The sequence below is a fragment of the Schistocerca nitens genome, chromosome 1 (assembly GCF_023898315.1).
Source record: "Schistocerca nitens isolate TAMUIC-IGC-003100 chromosome 1, iqSchNite1.1, whole genome shotgun sequence".
NCBI lineage: Eukaryota > Metazoa > Arthropoda > Insecta > Orthoptera > Acrididae > Schistocerca > Schistocerca nitens.
Window position 1 is genome coordinate 1,277,227,032 of NC_064614.1, and position 20,372 is coordinate 1,277,247,403.

The window sequence follows — 20,372 nt, forward strand, 5'->3', positions numbered from 1 at the left end:
CCGATGCATTATTCCTCCTTTACTGCATCCCTCGCTCCCTGACATTGACGAATTAACACACAATTTGCGTCCATATGAAATACTCTGGATTCTATGCATTGTCCTTCTAAATCGAGATACGTTTCTACGGAAACGATAGGATTTTCTTTGGGGTTCCGAGTATCTCTATTCCGATGCATTATTCCTCCTTTGCTGCATTCCTCGCTCCCTCACATTGGTGAATTAACACACAATTTGCGTCCATATGAAATACTCTGTATTCCCTGCATTGTCCTTCAAAATCGAGATACGTTTCTACGGAAACGATAGGATTTTCTTTGGGGTTCCGATTATCTCTTTTCCGATGCGTTATTCCTCCTTTACTGCATCCCTCGCTCCCTCACATTGACGAATTAACACACAATTTGCGTCCATATGAAATACTCTGGATTCCCTGCATTGTCCTTCTAAATCGAGATACGTTTCTACGGAAACGATAACATTTTCTTTCGGGTTCCGAGTATCTCTTTTCCGATGCATTATTCCTCCTTTACTGCATCCCTCGCTCCCTCACATTGACGAATTAACACACAATTTGCGTCCATATGAAATACTCTGGGTTCCCTGCATTGTCCTTCTAAATGGAGATACGTTTCTACGGAAACGATATGATTTTCTTTGGGTTACTGAGTATCTCTTTTCCGATGCATTATTCCTCCTTTACTGCATCCCTCGCTCCCTAACATTGACGAATTAACACACAATTTGCGTCCATATGAAATACTCTGGATTCCCTGCATTGTCTTTCTAAATCGAGATACGTTTCTACGGGAACGATAGGATTTTCTTTTGGGTGTCGAGTATCTCTTTTCCGATGCATTATTCCTCCTTTACTGCATCCCTCGCTCCCTCACATTGCCGAATTAACACACAATTTGCGTCCATATGAAATACTCCGGATTCCCTGCATTGTCCTTCTAAATCGATATACGTTTCTACGGAGACGATAGGATTTTCTTATGAGAGTCGAGTTTCTCCTTTCCGATGCATTATTCCTCCTTTACTGCATCCCTCGCTCCCTCACATTGACGAATTAACACACAATTTGCGTCCATATGAAATACTCTGGATTCCCTGCATTGTCCTTCTAAATCGAGATACGTTTCTACGGAAACGATAGGATTTTCTTTTGGGTGTCGAGTATCTCTTTTCCGATGCATTATTCCTCCTTTACTGCATCCCTCGCTCCCTCACATTGCCGAATTAACACACAATTTGCGTCCATATGAAATACTCTGGGTTCCCTGCATTATCTTTCTAAAACGAGATACGTTTCTACGGAAACGATAGGATTTTCTTTTGGGAGTCGAGTACCTCTTTTCCGATGCATTATTTCACCTTTACTGCATCCCTCGCTCCCTCACATTGACGAATTAACACACAATTTGCGTCCATATGAAACACTCTGGATTCCCTGCATTGTCCTTCTAAATCGAGATACGTTTCTACGGAAACGATAACATTTTCTTTGGGGTTCCGAGTATCTCTTTTCCGATGCATTATTCCTCCTTTACTGCATCCCTCGCTCCCTCACATTGACGAATTAACACACAATTTGCGTCTATATGAAATACTCTGGATTCCCTGCATTGTCCTTCTAAATCGAGATACATTGCTACGGAAACGATAGGATTTTCTTTGGGGTTTTGAGTATCTCTTTTCCGATGCATTATTCCTCCTTTACTGCATTCCTCGCTCCCTCACATTGACGAATTAACACACAATTTGCGTCCATATGAAATACTCTGGATTCCCTGCATTGTCCTTCTAAATCGAGATACGTTTATACGGAAACGAAAGGATTTTCTTTGGGGTTCCGAGTGTTTTTTTTCCGATGCATTATTCCTCCTTTACTGCAACCCTCGCTCCCTCACAGTGACGAATTAACACACGATTTGCGTCCATATGAAGTACTCTGGATTCCCTGCATTGTCCTTCTAAATCGAGATACATTGCTACGGAAACGATAGGATTTTCTTTTGGGAGTCGAGTATCTCTTTTCCGATGTATTATTCCTCCTTTACTGCATCCCTCGCTCCCTCACATTGACGAATTAACACACAATTTGCGTCCATATGTAATACTCTGGATTCCCTGCATTGTCCTTCTAAATCGAGATACATTGCTACGGAAACGATAGGATTTTCTTTGGGGTTTTGAGTATCTCTTTTCCGATGCATTATTCCTCCTTTACTGCATCCCTCGCTCCCTCACATTGACGAATTAACACACAATTTGCGTCCATATGAAATACTCTGGATTCCCTGCATTGTCCTTCTAAATCGAGATACGTTTATACGGAAACGAAAGGATTTTCTTTGGGGTTCCGAGTGTTTTTCTTCCGATGCATTATTCCACCTTTACTGCAACCCTCGCTCCCTCACAGTGACGAATTAACACACGATTTGCGTCCATATGAAATACTCTGGATTCCCTGCATTGTCCTTCTAAATCGAGATACGTTTCTACGGAAACGATAGGATTTTCTTTGGGTTTCCGAGTATCTCTTTTCCGATGCATTATTCCTACTTTACTGCATCCCTCGCTCCCTAACATTGACGAATTAACACACAATTTGCGTCCATATGAAATACTCCGGATTCCCTGCATTGTCCTTCTAAATCGATATACGTTTCTACGGAGACGATAGGATTTTCTTTTGGGAGTCGAGTTTCTCTTTTCCGATGCATTATTCCTCCTTTACTGCATCCCTTGCTCCCTCACATTGACGAATTAACACACTATTTGCGTCCATATGAAATACTCTGGATTCCCTGCATTGTCCTTCTAAATCGAGATACGTTTCTACGGAAACGATAGGATTTTCTTTTGGGTGTCGAGTATCTCTTTTCCGATGCATTATTCCTCCTTTACTGCATCCCTCACTCCCTCACATTGCCGAATTAACACACAATTTGCGTCCATATGAAATACTCTGGGTTCCCTGCATTATCTTTCTAAAAAGAGATACGTTTCTATGGAAACGATAGGATTTTCTTTTGGGAGTCGCGTATCTCTTTTCCGATGTATTATTCCTCCTTTACTGCATCCCTCGCTCCCTCACATTGACGAATTAACACACGATTTGCGTCCATATGAAATAGTCTGGATTCCCTGCATTGTCCTTCTAAATCGAGATACGTTTCTACGGAAACGATAGGATTTTCTTTGGGGTTCCGAGTATTTTTTTTCCGATGCATTATTCCTCCTTTACTGCATCCCTCGCTCCCTCACATTGACGAATTAACACACAATTTGCGTCCATATGAAATACTCCGGATTCCCTGCATTGTCCTTCTAAATCGAGATACATTGCTACGGTAACGATAGGATTTTCTTTGGAGTTTTGAGTATCACTTTTCCGATGCATTATTCCTCCTTTACTGCATCCCTCGCTCCCTCACATTGACGAATTAACACACAATTTGCGTCCATATGAAATACTCTGGATTCCCTGCATTGTCCTTCTAAATCGAGATACGTTTCTACGGAAACGATAGGATTTTCTTTTGGGTGTCGAGTCGATCTTTTCCGATGCATTATTCCTCCTTTACTGCATCCCTCGCTGCCTCACATTGCCGAATTAACACACAATTTGCGTCCATATGAAATACTCTGGGTTCCCTGCATTATCTTTCTAAAACGAGATACGTTTCTACGGAAACGATAGGATTTTCTTTTGGGAGTCGAGTATCTCTTTTCCGATGCATTATTTCACCTTTACTGCATCCCTCGCTCCCCCACATTGACGAATTAACACACAATTTGCGTCCATATGAAATACTCTGGATTCCCTGCATTGTCTTTCTAAATCGAGATACGTTTCTACGGGAACGATAGGATTTTCTTTTGGGTGTCGAGTATCTCTTTTCCGATGCATTATTCCTCCTTTACTGCATCCCTCGCTCCCTCACATTGCCGAATTAACACACAATTTGCGTCCATATGAAATACTCCGGATTCCCTGCATTGTCCTTCTAAATCGATATACGTTTCTACGGAGACGATAGGATTTTCTTATGAGAGTCGAGTTTCTCCTTTCCGATGCATTATTCCTCCTTTACTGCATCCCTCGCTCCCTCACATTGACGAATTAACACACAATTTGCGTCCATATGAAATACTCTGGATTCCCTGCATTGTCCTTCTAAATCGAGATACGTTTCTACGGAAACGATAGGATTTTCTTTTGGGTGTCGAGTATCTCTTTTCCGATGCATTATTCCTCCTTTACTGCATCCCTCGCTCCCTCACATTGCCGAATTAACACACAATTTGCGTCCATATGAAATACTCTGGGTTCCCTGCATTATCTTTCTAAAACGAGATACGTTTCTACGGAAACGATAGGATTTTCTTTTGGGAGTCGAGTACCTCTTTTCCGATGCATTATTTCACCTTTACTGCATCCCTCGCTCCCTCACATTGACGAATTAACACACAATTTGCGTCCATATGAAACACTCTGGATTCCCTGCATTGTCCTTCTAAATCGAGATACATTGCTACGGAAACGATAGGATTTTCTTTGGGGTTTTGAGTATCACTTTTCCGATGCATTATTCCTCCTTTACTGCATCCCTCGCTCCCTCACATTGACGAAATAACACACAATTTGCGTCCATATGAAATACTCTGGATTCCCTGCATTGTCCTTCTAAATCGAGATACGTTTCTACGGAAACGATAGGATTTTCTTTGGGGTTCCGAGTATTTTTTTTCCGATGCATTATTCCTCCTTTACTGCATCCCTCGCTCCCTCACATTGACGAATTAACACACGATTTGCATCCATATGAAATAGTCTGGATTCCCTGCATTGTCCTTCTAAATCGAGATACGTTTCTACGGAAACCATAACATTTTCTTTGGGGTTCCGAGTATCTCTTTTCCGATGCATTATTCCTCCTTTACTGCATCCCTCGCTCCCTCACACTGACGAATTAACACACAATTTGCGTCCATATGAAATACTCTGGATTCCCTGCATTGTCCTTCTAAATCGAGATACCTTTCTACAGAAACGATAGGATTTTCTTTTGGGAGTTGAGTATCTCTTTTCCGATGCATTATTCCTCTTTTAGTGCATCCCTCGCTCCCTCACATTGACGAATTAACACACAATTTGCGTCCATATGAAATACTCTGGATTCCCTGCATTGTCCTTCTAAATCGAGATACCTTTCTACGGAAACGACAGGATTTTCTTTGGGGTTCCGAGTAGCTCTTATCCGTTGCATTATTCCTCCTTTACTGCATCGCTGGCTCCCTAACATTGACGAATTAACACACAATTTGCGTCCATATGAAATACTCTGGATTCCCTGCGTTGTCCTTCTCAATCGAGATACGTTTCTACGGAAACGATAGGATTTTCTTTTGGGAGTCGAGTACCTCTTTTCCGATGCATTATTTCACCTTTACTGCATCCCTCGCTCCCTCACATTGACGAATTAACACACAATTTGCGTCCATATGAAATACTCTGGATTCCCTGCATTGTCCTTCTAAATCGAGATACATTGCTACGGAAACGATAGGATTTTCTTTGGGGTTTTGAGTATCACTTTTCCGATGCATTATTCCTCCTTTACTGCATCCCTCGCTCCCTCACATTGACGAATTAACACACAATTTGCGTCCATATGAAATACTCTGGATTTCCTGCATTGTCCTTCTAAATCGAGATACGTTTCTACAGAAACGATAGGATTTTCTTTGGGGTTCCGAGTATTTTTTTTCCGATGCATTATTCACCTTTACTGCATCCCTCGCTCCCTCACATTGACGAATTAACACACGATTTGCGTCCATATGAAATAGTCTGGATTCCCTGCATTGTCCTTCTAAATCGAGATACGTTTCTACGGAAATGATAGGATTTTCTTTGGGGTTCCGAGTATCTCTTTTCCGATGCATTATTCCTCCATTACTTCATCCCGCGCTCCCTCACATTGACGAATTAACACACAATTTGCGTCCATATGAAATACTCTGGATTCCGTGCATTGTCCATCTAAATCGAGATACGTTTCTACGGAGACAATAGGATTTTCTTTTGGGAGTCGAGTTTCTCTTTCCCGATGCATTATTCCTCCTTTACTGCATCCCTCGCCCCTCACATTGACGAATTAACACACAATTTGCGTCCATATGAAATACTCTGGATTCCCTGCATTGTCCTTCTAAATCGAGATACGTTTCTACGGAAACGATAGGATTTTCTTATGGGAGTCGAGTATCTCTTTTCCGATGCATTATTCCTCCTTTACTTCATCCCTCGCTCCCTCACATTGACGAATTAACACACAATTTGCGTCCATATGAAATACTCTGGATTCCCTGCATTGTCCTTCTAAATCGAGATACGTTTCTACGGAACCGATAGGATTTTCTTTGGGGTTCCGAGTATCTCTTTTCCGATGCATTATTCCTCCTTTACTGCATCCCTCGATCCCTCACATTGACGAATTAACAGACAATTTGCGTCCATATGAAATACTCTGGATTCCCTGCATTGTCCTTCTAAATCGAGATACGTTGCTACGGAAACGATAGGATTTTCTTTGGGGTTCCGAGTATCTCTTTTCCGATGCATTATTCCTCCTTTACTGCATCCCTCGCTCCCTCACATTGCCGAATTAACACACAATTTGCGTCCATATGAAATACTCTGGCTTCCGTGCATTATCTTTCCAAAACGAGATACGTTTCTATGGAAACGTTAGGATTATCTTTTGGGACTCGAGTATCTCTTTTCCGATGCATTATTCCTCCTTTACTGCATCCCTCGCTCCCTGACATTGACGAATTAACACACAATTTGCGTCCATATGAAATACTCTGGATTCTATGCATTGTCCTTCTAAATCGAGATACGTTTCTACGGAAACGATAGGATTTTCTTTGGGGTTCCGAGTATCTCTATTCCGATGCATTATTCCTCCTTTGCTGCATTCCTCGCTCCCTCACATTGGTGAATTAACACACAATTTGCGTCCATATGAAATACTCTGTATTCCCTGCATTGTCCTTCAAAATCGAGATACGTTTCTACGGAAACGATAGGATTTTCTTTGGGGTTCCGATTATCTCTTTTCCGATGCGTTATTCCTCCTTTACTGCATCCCTCGCTCCCTCACATTGACGAATTAACACACAATTTGCGTCCATATGAAATACTCTGGATTCCCTGCATTGTCCTTCTAAATCGAGATACGTTTCTACGGAAACGATAACATTTTCTTTCGGGTTCCGAGTATCTCTTTTCCGATGCATTATTCCTCCTTTACTGCATCCCTCGCTCCCTCACATTGACGAATTAACACACAATTTGCGTCCATATGAAATACTCTGGGTTCCCTGCATTGTCCTTCTAAATGGAGATACGTTTCTACGGAAACGATATGATTTTCTTTGGGTTACTGAGTATCTCTTTTCCGATGCATTATTCCTCCTTTACTGCATCCCTCGCTCCCTAACATTGACGAATTAACACACAATTTGCGTCCATATGAAATACTCCGGATTCCCTGCATTGTCCTTCTAAATCGATATACGTTTCTACGGAGACGATAGTATTTTCTTTTGGGATTCGAGTTTCTCTTTTCCGATGCATTATTCCTCCTTTAGTGCATCCCTCGCTCCCTCACATTGACGAATTAACACTCAATTTGCGTCCATATGAAATACTCTGGATTCCCTGCATTGTCCTTCTAAATCGAGATACATTGCTACGGAAACGATAGGATTTTCTTTGGGGTTTTGAGTATCTCTTTTCCGTTGCATTATTCCTCCTTTACTGCATCCCTCGCTCCCTCACATTGACGAATTAACACACAATTTGCGTCCATATGAAATACTCTGGATTCCCTGCATTGTCCTTCTAAATCGAGATACGTTTCTACGGAAACGATAGGATTTCCTTTGGGGTTCCGAGTATTTTTTTTCCGATGCATTATTCCTCCTTTACTGCATCCCTCGCTCCCTCACATTGACGAATTAACACACGATTTGCGTCCATATGAAATACTCTGGATTCCCAGCATTGTCCTTCTAAATCGAGATACGTTACTAGGGAAACGATAGGATTTTCTTTGGGGTTCCGAGTATCTCTTTTCCGATGCATTATTCCTCCTTTACTGCATCCCTCGCTCCCTAACATTGACGAATTAACACACAAATTGCGTCCATATGAAATACTCTGGATTCCCTGCATTGTCCTTTTAAATCGAGATACATTGCTACGGAAACGATAGGATTTTCTTTGGGGCTTTGAGTATCTCTTTTCCGATGCATTATTCCTCCTTTACTGCATCCCTCGCTCCCTCACATTGACGAATTAACACACAATTTGCGTCCATATGAAATACTCTGGATTCCCTGCATTGTCCTTCTAAATCGAGATACGTTTATACGGAAACGATAGGATTTTCTTTGGGGTTCCGAGTGTTTTTTTTCCGATGCATTATTCCTCCTTTACTGCAACCCTCGCTCCCTCACATTGACGAATTAACACACGATTTGCGTCCATATGAAATACTCTGGATTCCCTGCATTGTCCTTCTAAATCGAGATACGTTTCTACGGAAACGATAGGATTTTCTTTGGGTTTCCGAGTATCTCTTTTCCTATGCATTATTCCTACTTTACTGCATCCCTCGCTCCCTAACATTGACGAATTAACACACAATTTGCGTCCATATGAAATACTCCGGATTCCCTGCATTGTCCTTCTAAATCGATATACGTTTCTACGGAGACGATAGGATTTTCTTTTGGGAGTCGAGTTTCTCTTTTACGATGCATTATTCCTCCTTTACTGCATCCCTTGCTCCCTCACATTGACGAATTAACACACAATTTGCGTCCATATGAAATACTCTGGATTCCCTGCATTGTCCTTCTAAATCGAGATACGTTTCTACGGAAACGATAGGATTTTCTTTTGGGTGTCGAGTATCTCTTTTCCGATGCATTATTCCTCCTTTACTGCATCCCTCACTCCCTCACATTGCCGAATTAACACACAATTTGCGTCCATATGAAATACTCTGGGTTCCCTGCATTATCTTTCTAAAACGAGATACGTTTCTATGGAAACGATAGGATTTTCTTTTGGGAGTCGAGTATCTCTTTTCCGATGCATTATTTCACCTTTACTGCATCCCTCGCTCCCTCACATTGACGAATTAACACACAATTTGCGTCCATATGAAATACTCCGGGTTCCCTGCATTGTCCTTCTAAATCGAGATACATTGCTACGGAAACGATAGGATTTTCTTTGGGGTTTTGAGTATCACTTTTCCGATGCATTATTCCTCCTTTACTGCATCCCTCGCTCCCTCACATTGACGAATTAACACACAATTTGCGTCCATATGAAATACTCTGGATTCCCTGTATTGTCCTTCTAAATCGAGATACGTTTCTACGGAAACGATAGGATTTTCTTTGGGGTTCCGAGTTTTTTTTTTCCGATGCATTATTCCTCCTTTACTGCATCCCTCTCTCCCTCACATTGACGAATTAACACACGATTTGCGTCCATATGAAATAGTCTGGATTCCCTGCATTGTCCTTCTAAATCGAGATACGTTTCTACGGAAACGATAGGATTTTCTTTGGGGTTCCGAGTATCTCTTTTCCGATGCATTATTCCTCCATTACTTCATCCCGCGCTCCCTCACATTGACGAATTAACACACAATTTGCGTCCATATGAAATACTCTGGATTCCGTGCATTGTCCATCTAAATCGAGATACGTTTCTACGGAGACAATAGGATTTTCATTTGGGAGTCGAGTTTCTCTTTCCCGATGCATTATTCCTCCTTTACTGCATCCCTCGCTCCGTCACATTGACGAATTAACACACAATTTGCGTCCATATGAAATACTCTGTATTCCCTGCATTGTCCTTCTAAATCGAGATACGTTTCTACGGAAACGATAGGATTTTCTTTGGGGTTCCGAGTATCTCTTTTCCGATGCATTATTCCTCCTTTACTGCATCCCTCGCTCCCTCACATTGACGAATTAACACACAATTTGCTTCCATATGAAATACTCTGGGTTCCCTGCATTATCTTTCTAAAACGAGATACGTTTCTACGGAAACGATAGGATTTTCTTTGGGGTTTTGAGTATCTCTTTTCCATTGCATTATTCCTCCTTTACTGCATCCCTCGCTCCCTCACATTGACGAATTAACACACAATTTGCGTCCATATGAAATACTCTGGATTCCCTGCATTGTCTTTCTAAATCGAGATACGTTTCTACGGAAACGATAGGATTTTCTTTGGGGTTCCGAGTATTTTTTTTCCGATGCATTATTCCTCCTTTACTGCATCCCTCGCTCCCTCACATTGACGAATTAACACACGATTTGCGTCCATATGAAATACTCTGGATTCCCTGCATTGTCCTTCTAAATTGAGATACGTTACTAGGGAAACGTTAGGATTTTCTTTGGGGTTCCGAGTATCTCTTTTCCGATGCATTATTCCTCCTTTACTGCATCCCTCGCTCCCTAACATTGACGAATTAACACACAATTTGCGTCGATATGAAATACTCTGGCTTCCCTGCATTATCTTTCTAAAACGAGATACCCTTCTACGGAAACGATAGGATTTTCTTTTGGGAGGCGAGTATCTCTTTTCCGATGCATTATTTCTCCTTTACTGCATCCCTCGCTCCCTCACATTGACGAATTAACACACAATTTGCGAACCATATGAAATACTCTGGATTCCCTGCATTGTCCTTCTAAATCGAGATGCATAGCTAGGGAAACGATAGGATTTTCTTTGGGGTTTTGAGTATCTCTTTTCCGATCCATTATTCCTCCTTTACTGCATCCCTCGCTCCCTCACATTGACGAATTAACACACAATTTGCGTCCATATGAAATACTCTGGATTCCCTGCATTGTCCTTCTAAATCGAGATACGTTTCTACGGAAACGATAGGATTTTCTTTGGGGTTCCGAGTATTTTTTTTTCGATACATTATTCCTCCTTTACTGCATCCCTCGCTCCCTCACATTGACGAATTAATACACGATTTGCGTCCATATGAAATACTCTGGATTCCCTGCATTGTCCTTCTAAATCGAGATACGTTTCTACGGAAACGATAGGATTTTCTTTGGGTTTCCGAGTATCTCTTTTCCGATGCATTATTCGTACTTTACTGCATCCCTCGCTCCCTAACATTGACGAATTAACACACAATTTGCGTCCATATGAAATACTCCGGATTCCCTGCATTGTCCTTCTAAATCGATATACGTTTCTACGGAGACGATAGGATTTTCTTTTGGGAGTCGAGTTTCTCTTTTCCGATGCATTATTCCTCCTTTACTGCATCCCTTGCTCCCTCACATTGACGAATTAACACACAATTTGCGTCCATATGAAATACTCTGGATTCCCTGCATTGTCCTTCTAAATCGAGATACGTTTCTACGGAAACGATGGGATTTTCTTTTGGGTGTCGAGTATCTCTTTTCCGATGCATTATTCCTCCTTTACTGCATCCCTCGCTCCCTCACATTGCCGAATTAACACACAATTTGCGTCCATATGAAATACTCTGGGTTCCCTGCATTATCTTTCTAAAACGAGATACGTTTCTATGGAAACGATAGGATTTTCTTTTGGGAGTCGAGTATCTCTTTTCCGATGCATTATTTCACCTTTACTGCATCCCTCGCTCCCTCACATTGACGAATTAACACACAATTTGCGTCCATATGAAATACTCCGGATTCCCTGCATTGTCCTTCTAAATCGAGATACATTGCTACAGAAACGATAGGATTTTCTTTGGGGTTTTGAGTATCACTTTTCCGATGCATTATTCCTCCTTTACTGCATCCCTCGCTCCCTCACATTGACGAATTAACACACAATTTGCGTCCATATGAAATACTCTGGATTCCCTGTATTGTCCTTCTAAATCGAGATACGTTTCTACGGAAACGATAGGATTTTCTTTGGGGTTCCGAGTATTTTTTTTCCGATGCATTATTCCTCCTTTACTGCATCCCTCGCTCCCTCACATTGACGAATTAACACACGATTTGCGTCCATATGAAATAGTCTGGATTCCCTGCATTGTCCTTCTAAATCGAGATACGTTTCTACGGAAACGATAGGATTTTCTTTGGGGTTCCGAGTATCTCTTTTCCGATGCATTATTCCTCCATTACTTCATCCCGCGCTCCCTCACATTGACGAATTAACACACAATTTGCGTCCATATGAAATACTCTGGATTCCGTGCATTGTCCATCTAAATCGAGATACGTTTCTACGGAGACAATAGGATTTTCATTTGGGAGTCGAGTTTCTCTTTCCCGATGCATTATTCCTCCTTTACTGCATCCCTCGCTCCGTCACATTGACGAATTAACACACAATTTGCGTCCATATGAAATACTCTGGATTCCCTGCATTGTCCTTCTAAATCGAGATACGTTTCTACGGAAACGATAGGATTTTCTTTGGGGTTCCGAGTATCTCTTTTCCGATGCATTATTCCTCCATTACTTCATCCCGCGCTCCCTCACATTGACGAATTAACACACAATTTGCGTCCATATGAAATACCCTGGATTCCGTGCATTGTCCATCTAAATCGAGATACGTTTCTACGGAGACAATAGGATTTTCATTTGGGAGTCGAGTTTCTCTTTCCCGATGCATTATTCCTCCTTTACTGCATCCCTCGCTCCCTCACATTGACGAATTAACACACGATTTGCGTCCATATGAAATACTCTGGATTCCCTGCATTGTCCTTCTAAATTGAGATACGTTACTAGGGAAACGTTAGGATTTTCTTTGGGGTTCCGAGTATCTCTTTTCCGATGCATTATTCCTCCTTTACTGCATCCCTCGCTCCCTAACATTGACGAATTAACACACAATTTGCGTCGATATGAAATACTCTGGCTTCCCTGCATTATCTTTCTAAAACGAGATACCCTACTACGGAAACGATAGGATTTTCTTTTGGGAGGCGAGTATCTCTTTTCCGATGCATTATTTCTCCTTTACTGCATCCCTCGCTCCCTCACATTGACGAATTAACACACAATTTGCGAACCATATGAAATACTCTGGATTCCCTGCATTGTCCTTCTAAATCGAGATGCATAGCTAGGGAAACGATAGGATTTTCTTTGGGGTTTTGAGTATCTCTTTTCCGATGCATTATTCCTCCTTTACTGCATCCCTCGCTCCCTCACATTGACGAATTAACACACAATTTGCGTCCATATGAAATACTCTGGATTCCCTGCATTGTCCTTCTAAATCGAGATACGTTTCTACGGAAACGATAGGATTTTCTTTGGGGTTCCGAGTATTTTTTTTTCGATACATTATTCCTCCTTTACTGCATCCCTCGCTCCCTCACATTGACGAATTAATACACGATTTGCGTCCATATGAAATACTCTGGATTCCCTGCATTGTCCTTCTAAATAGAGATACGTTTCTACGGAAACGATAGGATTTTCTTTGGGTTTCCGAGTATCTCTTTTCCGATGCATTATTCGTACTTTACTGCATCCCTCGCTCCCTAACATTGACGAATTAACACACAATTTGCGTCCATATGAAATACTCCGGATTCCCTGCATTGTCCTTCTAAATCGATATACGTTTCTACGGAGACGATAGGATTTTCTTTTGGGAGTCGAGTTTCTCTTTTCCGATGCATTATTCCTCCTTTACTGCATCCCTTGCTCCCTCACATTGACGAATTAACACACAATTTGCGTCCATATGAAATACTCTGGATTCCCTGCATTGTCCTTCTAAATCGAGATACGTTTCTACGGAAACGATGGGATTTTCTTTTGGGTGTCGAGTATCTCTTTTCCGATGCATTATTCCTCCTTTACTGCATCCCTCGCTCCCTCACATTGCCGAATTAACACACAATTTGCGTCCATATGAAATACTCTGGGTTCCCTGCATTATCTTTCTAAAACGAGATACGTTTCTATGGAAACGATAGGATTTTCTTTTGGGAGTCGAGTATCTCTTTTCCGATGCATTATTTCACCTTTACTGCATCCCTCGCTCCCTCACATTGACGAATTAACACACAATTTGCGTCCATATGAAATACTCCGGATTCCCTGCATTGTCCTTCTAAATCGAGATACATTGCTACAGAAACGATAGGATTTTCTTTGGGGTTTTGAGTATCACTTTTCCGATGCATTATTCCTCCTTTACTGCATCCCTCGCTCCCTCACATTGACGAATTAACACACAATTTGCGTCCATATGAAATACTCTGGATTCCCTGTATTGTCCTTCTAAATCGAGATACGTTTCTACGGAAACGATAGGATTTTCTTTGGGGTTCCGAGTATTTTTTTTCCGATGCATTATTCCTCCTTTACGGCATCCCTCGCTCCCTCACATTGACGAATTAACACACGATTTGCGTCCATATGAAATAGTCTGGATTCCCTGCATTGTCCTTCTAAATCGAGATACGTTTCTACGGAAACGATAGGATTTTCTTTGGGGTTCCGAGTATCTCTTTTCCGATGCATTATTCCTCCATTACTTCATCCCGCGCTCCCTCACATTGACGAATTAACACACAATTTGCGTCCATATGAAATACTCTGGATTCCGTGCATTGTCCATCTAAATCGAGATACGTTTCTACGGAGACAATAGGATTTTCATTTGGGAGTCGAGTTTCTCTTTCCCGATGCATTATTCCTCCTTTACTGCATCCCTCGCTCCGTCACATTGACGAATTAACACACAATTTGCGTCCATATGAAATACTCTGGATTCCCTGCATTGTCCTTCTAAATCGAGATACGTTTCTACGGAAACGATAGGATTTTCTTTGGGGTTCCGAGTATCTCTTTTCCGATGCATTATTCCTCTTTTACTGCATCCCTCGCTCCCTCACATTGCCGAATTAACACACAATTTGCTTCCATATGAAATACTCTGGGTTCCCTGCATTATCATTCTAAAACGAGATACGTTTCTACGGAAACGATAGGATTTTCTTTTGGGAGTCGAGTATCTCTTTTCCGATGCATTATTTCACCTTTACTGCATCCCTCGCTCTCTCACATTGACGAATTAACACACAATTTGCGTCCATATGAAATACTCTGGATTCCCTGCATTGTCCTTCTAAATCGAGATACATTGCTACGGAAACGATAGGATTTTCTTTGGGGTTTTGAGTATCACTTTTCCGATGCATTATTCCTCCTTTACTGCATCCCTCGCTCCCTCACATTGACGAATTAACACACAATTTGCGTCCATATGAAATACTCTGGATTCCCTGTATTGTCCTTCCAAATCGAGATACGTTTCGACGGAAACGATAGGATTTTATTTGGGGTTCCGAGTATTTTTTTTCCGATGCATTATTCCTCCTTTACTGCATCCCTCGCTCCCTCACATTGACGAATTAACACACGATTTGCGTCCATATGAAATACTCTGGATTCCCTGCATTGTCCTTCTAAATCGAGATACGTTTCTACGGAAAAGATAGGATTTTCTTTGGGGTTCCGAGTATCTCTTTTCCGATGCATTATATTTCCATTACTTCATCCCGCGCTCCCTCACATTGACGAATTAACACACAATTTGCGTCCATATGAAATACTCTGGATTCCGTGCATTGTCCATCTAAATCGAGATACGTTTCTACGGAAACGATAGGATTTTCTTTGGGGTTCCGAGTATCTCTTTTCCGATGCATTATTCCTCCATTACTGCATCCCTCGCTCCCTCATATTGACGAATTAACACACAATTTGCGTCCATATGAAATACTCTGGATTCCCTGCATTGTCATTCTAAAACGAGATACGTTTCTACGGAAACGATAGGCTTTTCTTTGGGGTTCCGAGTATCTCTTTTCCGATGCATTATTCCTCCTTTATTGCATCCCTCGCTGCCTAACATTGCCGAATTAACACACAATATGCGTCCATATGAAATACTCTGGGTTCACTGCATTATCCTTCTAAAACGAGATACGTTTCTACGGAAACGATAGGATTTTGTTTTGGGAGTCGAGTATCTCTTTTCCGATGCATTATTCCTCCTTTACTGCATCCCTCGCTCCCTCACATTGACGAATTAACACACAATTTGCGTCCATATGAAATACTCAGGATTCTCTGCATTGTCCTTCTAAATAGAGATGTGTTCCTACGGAAACGATTGGATTTTCTTTGGGGTTCCGAGTATCTCTTTTCCGATGCATTATTCCTCCTTTACTGCATGCCTCGCTCCCTCACATTGACGAATTAACACACAATTTGCGTCCATATGAAATACTCTGGATTCCCTGCATTGTCCTTCTAAATCGAGATACCTTTCTACGGAAACGATAGGATTTTCTTTGGGGTTCCGAGTATCTCTTTTCCGATGCATTATTCCTCCTTTACTGCATCTCTCGCTCCCTCAAATTGACGAATTAACACACAATTTGCGACCATATGAAATACTGTGGATTCCCTGCGTTGACCACCTAAATCGAGATACGTTTCTACGGAAACGATAGGATTTTCTTTGGGGTTCCGAGTATCTCTTTTCCGATGCATTATTCCTCCTTTCCTGCATCCCTCGCTCCCTCACATTGCCGAATTAGCACACAATTTGCGTCCATATGAAATACTCTGGGTTCCCTGCATTATCTTTCTAAAACGAGATACGTTTCTACGGAAATGATAGGATTTTCTTTTGGGAGTCGAGTATCTCTTTTCCGATGCATTATTCCTCCTTTACTGCATCCCTCGCTCCCTCACATTGACGAATTAACACACGATTTGCGTCCATATGAAATACTCTGGATTCCCTGCATTGTCCTTCTAAATCGAGATACGTTTCTACGGAAACGATAGGATTTTCTTTGGGGTTCCGAGTATCTCTTTTCCGATGCATTATTCCTCCTTTCCTGCGTCCCTCGCTCCCTCACATTGCCGAATTAGCACACAATTTGCGTCCATATGAAATACTCTGGGTTCCCTGCATTATCTTTCTAAAACGAGATACGTTTCTACGGAAACGATAGGATTTTCTTTTGGGAGTCGAGTATCTCTTTTCCGATGCATTATTTCTCCTTTACTGCATCCCTCGCTCACTCACATTGACGAATTAACACACAATTTGCGTCCATATGAAATACTCTGGATTCCCTGCATTGTCCTTCTAAATCGAGATACATTGCTACGGAAACGATAGGATTTTCTTTGGGGTTTTGAGTATCTCTTTTTCGATGTATTATTCCTCCTTTACTGCATCCCTCGCTCCCTCACATTGACGAATTAACGCACAATTTGCGTCCATATGAAATACTCTGCATTCCCTGCATTGTCCTTCTAAATCGAGATACATTGCTACGGAAACGATAGGATTTTCTTTGGGGTTTTGAGTATAACTTTACCGATTAATAATTCCTCCTTTACTGCATCCCTCGCTCCCTCACATTGACGAATTAACACACAATTTGCGTCCATATGAAATACTCTGGATTCCCTGTATTGTCCTTCCAAATCGAGATACGTTTCTACGGAAACGATAGGATTTTCTTTGGGGTTCCGAGTATCTCTTTTCCGATGCATTATTCCTCCATTACTTCATCCCGCGCTCCCTCACATTGATGAATTAACACACAATTTGCGTCCATATGAAATACTCTGGATTCCGTGCATTGTCCATCTAAATCGAGATACGTTTCTACGGAAACGATAGGATTTTCTTTGGGGTTCCGAGTATCTCTTTTCCGATGCATTATTCCTCCATTACTGCATCCCTCGCTCCCTCATATTGACGAATTAACACACAATTTGCGTCCATATGAAATACTCTGGATTCCCTGCATTGTCATTCTAAAACGAGATACGTTTCTACGGAAACGATAGGCTTTTCTTTGGGGTTCCGAGTATCTCTTTTCCGATGCATTATTCCTCCTTTATTGCATCCCTCGCTGCCTAACATTGCCGAATTAACACACAATATGCGTCCATATGAAATACTCTGGGTTCACTGCATTATCCTTCTAAAACGAGATACGTTTCTACGGAAACGATAGGATTTTGTTTTGGGAGTCGAGTATCTCTTTTCCGATGCATTATTCCTCCTTTACTGCATCCCTCGCTCCCTCACATTGACGAATTAACACACAATTTGCGTCCATATGAAATACTCAGGATTCTCTGCATTGTCCTTCTAAATAGAGATGCGTTCCTACGGAAACGATAGGATTTTCTTTGGGGTTCCGAGTATCTCTTTTCCGATGCATTATTCCTCCTTTACTGCATCCCTCGCTCCCTCACATTGACGAATTAACACACAATTTGCGTCCATATGAAATACTCTGGATTCCCTGCATTGTCCTTCTAAATCGAGATACCTTTCTACGGAAACGATAGGATTTTCTTTGGGGTTCCGAGTATCTCTTTTCCGATGCATTATTCCTCCTTTACTGCATCTCTCGCTCCCTCAAATTGACGAATTAACACACAATTTGCGACCATATGAAATACTGTGGATTCCTTGCGTTGACCACCTAAATCGAGATACGTTTCTACGGAAACGATAGTATTTTCTTTGGGGTTCCGAGTATCTCTTTTCCGATGCATTATTCCTCCTTTACTGCATCCCTCGCTCCCTCACATTGACGAAGTAACACACAATTTGCGTCCATATGAAATACTCTGGATTCCCTGCATTGTCCTTCTAAATCGAGATACGTTTCTACGGAAACGATAGGATTTCCCTTGGGGTTCCGAGTATCTCTTTTCCGATGCATTATTCCTGCTTTACTGTATCCCTCGCTCCCTCATATTGCCGAATTAACACACAATTGGCGTCCATATGAAATACTCTGGGTTCCCTGCATTATCTTTCTAAAACGGGTTACGTTTCTACGGAAACGATAGGATTTTCTTTTGGTAGTCGAGTATCTCTTTTCCGATGCATTATTCCTCCTTTACTGCATCCCTCGCTCCCTCACATTGACGAATTAACACACGATTTGCGTCCATATAAAATACTCTGGATTCCCTGCATTGTCCTTCTAAATCGAGATACGTTTCTACGGAAACGATAGGATTTTCTTTGGGGTTCCGAGTATCTCTTTTCCGATGCATTATTCCTCCTTTCCTGCATCCCTCGCTCCCTCACATTGCCGAATTAGCACACAATTTGCGTCCATATGATATACTCTGGGTTCCCTGCATTATCTTTCTAAAACGAGATACGTTTCTACGGAAACGATAGGATTTTCTTTTGGGAGTCGAGTATCTCTTTTCCGATGCATTATTTCTCCTTTACTGCATCCCTCGCTCACTCACATTGACGAATTAACACACAATTTGCGTCCATATGAAATACTCAGGATTCCCTGCATTGTCCTTCTAAATCGAGATACATTGCTACGGAAACGATAGGATTTTCTTTGGGGTTTTGAGTATCTCTTTTTCGATGTATTATTCCTCCTTTACTGCATCCCTCGCTCCCTCACATTGACGAATTAACACACAATTTGCGTCCATATGAAATACTCTGCATTCCCTGCATTGTCCTTCTAAATCGAGATACATTGCTACGGAAACGATAGGATTTTCTTTGGGGTTTTGAGTATCACTTTACCGATGCATAATTCCTCCTTTACTGCATCCCTCGCTCCCTCACATTGACGAATTAACACACAATTTGCGTCCATATGAAATACTCTGGATTCCCTGTATTGTCCTTCCAAATCGAGATACGTTTCTACGGAAACGATAGGATTTTCTTTGGGGTTCCGAGTATTTTTTTTCCGATGCATTATTCCTCCTTTACTGCATCCCTCGCTCCCTCACATTGACGAATTAACACACGATTTGCGTCCATATTAAATACTCTCGATTCCCTGCATTGTCCTTCTAAATCGAGATACGTTTCTACGGAAACGATAGGATTTTCTTTGGGGTTCCGAGTATCTCTTTTCCGATGCATTATTCCTCCTTTACTGCATCCCTCGCTCCCTCATATTGACGAATTAACACACAATTTGCGTCCATATGAAATACTCTGGATTCCCTGCATTGTCATTCTAAAACGAGATACGTTTCTACGGAAACGATAGGCTTTTCTTTGGGGTTCCGAGTTACTCTTTTCCGATGCATTATTCCTCCTTTATTGCTTCCCTCGCTGCCTAACATTGCCGAATTAACACACAATATGCGTCCATATGAAATACTCTGGGTTCACTGCATTATCCTTCTAAAACGAGATACGTTTCTACGGAAACGATAGGAT